The sequence below is a fragment of the Schistocerca gregaria genome, chromosome 3, assembly GCF_023897955.1.
Source record: "Schistocerca gregaria isolate iqSchGreg1 chromosome 3, iqSchGreg1.2, whole genome shotgun sequence".
Taxonomy (NCBI): domain Eukaryota; kingdom Metazoa; phylum Arthropoda; class Insecta; order Orthoptera; family Acrididae; genus Schistocerca; species Schistocerca gregaria.
The window spans coordinates 607,241,441-607,248,888 of NC_064922.1; positions in this window are offsets into that span (position 1 = coordinate 607,241,441).

The following is a 7,448-nucleotide window of genomic DNA, read 5'->3' on the forward strand; positions in this document are numbered from 1 at the left end:
AACCGTCATCGAACCCATCGTTCTACCATTCCTAGACCGGCAAGGTAACTTGCTGTTCCAACAGGACAATGGACGTCCGCATGTATCCCGTGCCACCCAACGTGCTCTAGAAGGTGTAAGTCAACTACCCTGGCCAGCAAGATCTCCGGATCTGTCCCCCATTAAGCATGTTTGGGACTGGATGAAGCGTCGTCTCACGCGGTCTGCACATCCAGCACGAACGCTGGTCCAACTGAAGCGCCAGGTGGAAATGGCATGACAAGCCGTTCCACAGGACTACATCCAGCATCTCTACGATCGTCTCCATGGGAGAATAGCAGCCTGCATTGCTGCGAAAGGTGGATATACACTGTACTAGTGCCGACATTGTGCATGCTCTGTTGCCTGTGTCTATGTGCCTGTGGTTCTGTCAGTGTGATCATGTTATGTATCTGACCCCAGGAATGTGTCAATAAAGTTTCCCCTTCGTGGGACAATGAATTCACGGTGTTCTTATTTCAATTTCAGGGAGTGTAGTTTAGCTGTCAAATAGACTAACTTCTGTGTCATCTGTTATCACTTAGAAATTACTTTAAATCTAGAATGTCTTTTCAAGTAAACCAAAATGATGCATTAAAATCTCATTAGCAGTATATGTTCTACGTATGAAAGCCTTATAGTCGTTACATATCATGCAACGAACAAGCAACAATGTACACACAATAACGCTGTGTTGTCTGTTCACTACAAAAATGCATTTGTAAATACTGCCTAAATACGTTCCTTAGGTTCTTGACTGAATAGTTGAACTCAAAACTTGGTTGCATGTCAACAGTTTCTAAGTGTGACAAAGCGTACTAGTAACATGAAGTGAGAAATTTTATGAAGAAGACTAAGTTAAAAAGCAGATTATCTCTCAATAAACGGTTTTACATGTGAAATGTGAAGTAAACCTTTACTCTTCCTAGTACTCAGAGTTTCAACTTGAACGCAATTATCATGTAGTATACGTCGGATTCTGTAAGGTCTATTGTAAATCAGAAAGAAGTTGTGACTCAAGTGTTTTTCTTATCTGACAATGAATGAGCTTTAATGAGAACTTTCTGACCAATATATAGTTTCTTTTCATTGCTTTACCATGTAGTTTTCTCCTTCTATCTGCAGCAGAAATTATATTTTTAATAGCCAAATCAATTATGCCTTTGTGTCGAAGTTCACATGTATTCGGTAAAAGGTACAAGCTCTATGACTCCCTTCGGTGGTTCTTCATTCTTCAGTACAAGAATAGGTAGTAAAGCAGTGGAGTCATGAGGCATTTCATTCAGCACGTTTTGAAGTAAGCGTAAATATCTGTCCCAATACTGATGCTTTCTGTGACAATAAAGTCTGCATTGCTTATTGATTTCCTTCATAATTCGTTCAGACGGGTTACAATGTGGTGACTACAATGAAATAAAAACAGGTTTGATTTTATGATTGGGAAGCATGCGTGACCAAACAGCAGATCTGAATTGCGGTCGGTTACCTGAAATGACTTTACTAACGTGTCCAGCTCCACGTCAGAAAATTTTCACAAAGACATTGGATACAAACAGTCCAGTGGCTTTACTTAACGGTGTGAAAGAAACAAATTTTGTAGTAAGTTCAACAGCGACTAGAATGTACGAAAATCCATTCGATGTTTTGACAAGGGGTCCCAAGAGGCCAACAGTAGGATTTTTTTAATTTAGAAGGAATGATAGGAAACAACGGAGAACGATGTGAGATAGTAGATGGTTTAGCCTTTTGACGAAGTTTAGAAATACACAAGACTCTTCGAATTCTCTTTTCCATATTGTTAAAATAACAAGTCGTGCGAAGAATATGATAACATTTTCGTGGACCAAAATGTGTGTAGCTGAAATGAATGTACCAAATGAGCTTATTAACAAAATCATCTGGAATGCAAAGTACCCATAGCTTGTTTTCGACAGTGCAGCGTTTGAAGAGTATGTAGTTTCTAACCAGATAATATGCCGAATCTGTGTATGTGTCTTTTTATGCCATTTACTTTTGATGTCTTTCCACATCTGATCTTTATTTTGTTCATGAGCTATGGCCTTTAAAGATGTGGTGATGAAGTTTACAAAGGCGACTTTCTGAATGTAAGGAATACTGAAATTTTTTTCTAGTTTGCCTTCTATGTTACTTTTCTCAAGCCCAACCGGTGCACTTGATAGAGCGTCAGCAACTATGTTCGCTTTGCCGTGAATGTAGAGTATTGTGAAGTGGAATTCTTGCAGAAATAATGCCCAACGTTTTAACCTGCCATGATTTAATTTTGAAGACATAAGAAATTGTAATGCACGATGATCACTGTATAATTTTACGTGTTTACCAGAAAAAAGAAACGGAATTTGTTAAATGCCCAAACGACAGCTAAAGCTTCTAAGTCAGAAACAGAATAATTTTCTTCAGATTTTATTAGCATGCGGCTGGCAAAAGCAATGGTTTTATGAACAGCAGTGTCATTTTCTATGGCTTCTTGAAATAACTGGGCACCAAGACCGACTTTAGAAGAATCTGTGCTAAGGCAGAAGTCTTGTGACAGATCTGGATGAGCTAGTATTGGCGCGTTAAGTAGCTCTTCTTACTAAGAATTAAATTCCAACTGTGCCTGTTCGTCCCAGTTCCAAATAGCACTTTTTCCACCGAGAGAACAAAGTTTTGGAGTAACTAGAATTTACATATTTAGAAAACGACGGAAAAAATTTACGAGACCTAGAAAACTGCAGACTTTTAACTTTTCAGGATTTGGCTGAATGCCTGCAGAAGAGATAATGGGTTCCAAAAACTTCGGCTTTGTCCTACCGAATTCAGACTTTTCCAAGTTAACTGTAATTCAAGATTCTGCAAAAATACCTAACACACTGTTGAGGGTGCTATTATGTTGTTCCTATTAGGCTTCTGCTATTAGAATATCATCCACATATAAGGTGATGTGACGTTTTAAGAATTCACGTAATATGGAATTTAGCCCACGAATCAATGCTCCCGAAGAAGTGTTCAAACTAAAAGGAAGCTTCCGAAATTGACAACAAACGCCGAAACAAAGAAAAGCTGCGTATTTTCTACATTCTGGATGAAGTTCGATCTGATGAAAGCTGGATCTGAGATTAATAAAAGACAATACTTTTACACCACTAAAATTTTGAAAAAGTTCCTCCAACGTTTGCGCCCTGTCTGTTTCAGGAATGATGATAGTATTCATATGTCTCGAATGTAAGACAAGGCTGATCGATCGATTTTCCTTCTCAACAACATGTAATGGATTGTTGTATGAGCTCAATGCAGGCTCAATAATGCCCTTGTCAAGCACAGATTGTATTTATGTTCTAACACGGTCCCTATAATGTGCCGGAATGACGTATGGCCTAACACAAAATTTAGTATGCTCACGAACACGAAATTACTATTGAAATCCCTTGATTTTTCCTGTTTCGTGGGTAAGAACTGTGGAGTGTGCTTGTAAAATCTCAAAAAGGTCCTGCCTATCAGTGTCATTACAATTCTCAATTGTTTGAATTTTATTCTGAATTAACTCATTAGTATCATATACGCCGTCGATGTCATCCCTGTTAGTACTTGCAGAGTGATTGTTAGTGTCAAACTCCGTCGAAAGTTCCGAACTGTTGTCTAACAAGAGGTAAAGCCGATTAACTTCCAATCTTCAAATTTCAAAGCAATCGTGAAAGTTTAAGATTGCTTTTTATTCATTCAAAAAGTCTGCTCACAATATAATTTCTGTCGACAATAATGGAACGCTAAGAAAGTTCAGAGTGAATCTGTGGCTTTGACAAGAAGAATTCTAAGTTAGTTTTTTGGAGTACATCTACACTTTTTCCAAAACTTACACCTTGTAATTTAATCTTATCTAAAAGAAGTGTGGAGCAATCGTTCGATTTGTTGCATTTGCTAAAAGCTGTTTCCCTAATTACTGAAATTGGACTGCCAGAGACAAGTACTGCCGTAAATTTTACGTCATTTACTGTAATGCGAATTACAGGATATGCAGTGTTGTTATGTTTTACGTCGTGTTCCTGGAGTAAGATGTCCTTAATGTCTTCCATTTTTACGTAATTAATACCCAAGGCGGCTACGTCGTCAGCTTCATAAGTACGTTTTGTGGCTGCCAACGGTGTGAGTCATTATCTACTGTATCTTCGTTGTCTCGTGTCTTTATTAGGATTTGGAGATCTAATCTTTACAATTTCAGATTGTCGAGAGGGCCCTCCCCTGTTTGAATTCCGCCAGTTCTTATGAAATTCAGGTCTTTCGTTATGATTACATCGTCTGTAGTAATGTCGATAGTTTCTGTAATTTCTTTCTTGTCGGTCACGTGGTGAAGAACTTGTCCGTGAGTCGTAAGTGCTCGGTGGACCGTTGGAAATATAAAATGTCATCAGAAAATTATTTACCGTAATAAACGATTTACATAGTATTTTGCATACATTACTTACTTACAATGCAAAGAATTTCAGCCTCCAGTATAGCACACATTACTTTACATATACAGATAATATAGTACCAATATACGAAAATTTTAAAAATATTTAGATGAGCCATAAAGAAATATTGTTATACAAGGAGTTCTGTTTTTTCTGAACATGAGTGTGTATTCGTATTTTTTGTTGAAATACAGTTACTTTCCTACCAACTATCCAGTATGAGAGCAGCCCCACGCTGCTGGGATTTTCCTGCTAAGCCAATGTGGGCAGCCATTGCCTGCTTGTTTCTACCACCTACTAAGCACCCTTTCTGCGCCACTTTAACTGCATAGCACACAGCTAAGCCACGTTGTCCAACCTGTTGATTGACACGCCACACCATCAGATACGCATAACCTCTCTCTACTTGCAAGCCAGCCTCTTGTAATGCCACAAACTCCCTTTTCATACAGCTCTTATCTGGATAACTGCAATGAGAAGTAGCAATGGATACTGCCATTAAATACAGTTTGCTGTCTATAGTCCTACCGGTGCCAAACGTAGTGCAAGAGATTTGTGAGAGAGTACCTGGCACGGGTACTAAGTGGACACAGAGATAAACATAAACACTTCTTCATAAATAATAGCTCTAACCCAGACAGACTGCATCAAGCTTTTAAAAAATAAAACAGTTCCTTTTGTGGTTTCGTAAAAAGTGAACAGTTTGGAATTAGATGGATACGTCCATCTTCATTTTGTATGATCACACTTCACTTAAATTCACCTTAACTGTGTCAATTCAGGTCGCTCCATTCGTCCTGTGATTACATCTGATGAATGTAGCCCCCCTCTCGGGCCCCCAGATTCACCAGTGCTCTTCCACTCACCTTCACGTACATCTAGCAGTGATTTTTTTTTCTTGCCAGCCAAACCACATTTTACCAAATGCTCAGACATATGACCGATGAGTGATGATCACTTAACTGTCTGTATGACTGCTCAGTGATCAGACAGTTACAACCCTTCCTTGGTTCACCACTTGTCTACTATACTTAGTTCTCAGCTGAGACTCATAAAGGCAACGAGACAAAACCCACAGACTTGTAACGGTACATAAACTACACGTACCAATGATATTCTAAAATGTATTTAAGTCGCTGTCATTGAATTTTGCTAAATACTGACTTGCATCTCCTAAGCGCCCATGACATACCACAAATAAACATAACAGAAATTAATAAATTATTCATTAACTGATCCTGTATGAAAAAACAGCCACCAAAATGAATTAACCTAACCCTGGATCAAATGTCAACCACAATTCTGATCATAAATTCCCAAAACGTAAACCCTGCATGTTAGCATGGATGCAGTGTAAAACAATTACCCTCTTAACACAATTCACAGTATAATTAAAATGACCCTACACATCCTCTTCCCTCTGTGCACCAGACTCAAGTTCCAGGTGAGAATCCTCATGCCACACTTTCTAATTAGCATCATTTTAAGATAATGCCACCGACATCCATTCATCATTAATAAAATTAGATCAAAATCTTCATTTACATATGACATCAATACACATATTCATAGCGCAGTTGGACTATTAAGGCTATTTTCTATTCTCCACCCCCACCCAGACGAAATTCTGATGTCTCTTTCTCTGCACCAGCGAAAAATGAAATCACACAACATACTTGCATCACCAATCGTGTACCCTTGATGACTGCACGACACAAAGTTTTATCCCTCGCATGGGCCTGTCAACACAGACATAAGACCGTTGATGATTGGAACCATGCTGCCAGGTCAGAAAAGTCTCGTTATCTGTATATGTAAAGTAATGTGTGCTATACTGGAGGTTGAAATTCTTTGCATTGTAAGTAAGTAATGTATGCAAAATACTATGTAAATCGTCTATTACGATAAATAATTTTCTGATGACATTTTATATTTAAAATGTATTTGCGTGTATAAACTGTTCATGTTGATGTAAATTTGACAATTCTAAGATATAGTCACGCTTATGAACTATATGAGAAATAAGTGTTATGTAAAAGCCAGTGTACTTTTGTTTGAGGCGAAAGTGGCTCTAGGGAGTGGAAAAGGTGGCAAGGGCGAATTGGCGCGCTACCTAGAGAAAGCACGAGAAGTAGGTCACACAGTTTGTTGGCAGCAGTGATTGAGGCAACACCCTTGTGGAGGAGAAGAAGCTTTGCCTGCAAATTAGCACAAAAATGACTCGGACGAAGAGTGCAAACGGCTTACGGGAAAACTGTGAGTTGTTGGGCTACTGTATGTATAACAGAACGATTCCAAGAAGAGAAATTAAGCCCATACAGCAAGATACTTGCAGGCCATACCGTGGGTAGTGTTGCCGCTATAACTGACAGCCACCAGATAAGACTTTTACTTTAGTACAGCGTGAACCATTAATTTAAACTGTGTTTTACTAGTGAATAAAGAAACAGGTTCACCATGTTACTTAATCCTAACCGTAAACCTATCTGGGTTTCCTTCCTCGTGTTTGATTAATCCGAGTATCCAACCTAATATAAAGAGGTACTATTTGAAATTGTTTTTGAGTAAATAATAAGAGTTATAGCTTTTGAAAGTAAATTCCAGTAAGGAAGAGGTTTTCTTAAAGTGAAATTTTCAGTATAAAATATATTTGCTTTAGTATTTAAGTATTTTAGTATTTAAGTTAGTTGGTTATGAAAGGTGCTTTTCTAAATGTCTCCCCGGGCCATTTTTTTTCGATTCCTTGAAGTTACCTACTGGGCTTTTTCTCTTTTAAAAACGTAATGTATGAGGGTGTAGTCAAACAGTTCCAGTGTCTGCACCAACATTGTTTACGTGGAGTAATAATTATTTGAAGAAGCAACTAAAACATTAGCAAGAGAGTGGGTTAAATTCATACTTCTACTTTTCCAATACTTCATTGTTTCATTGCCTGAATAGGCTTGTGATCGTTAGTGCGTATTTTAAAACCACAAAATGACC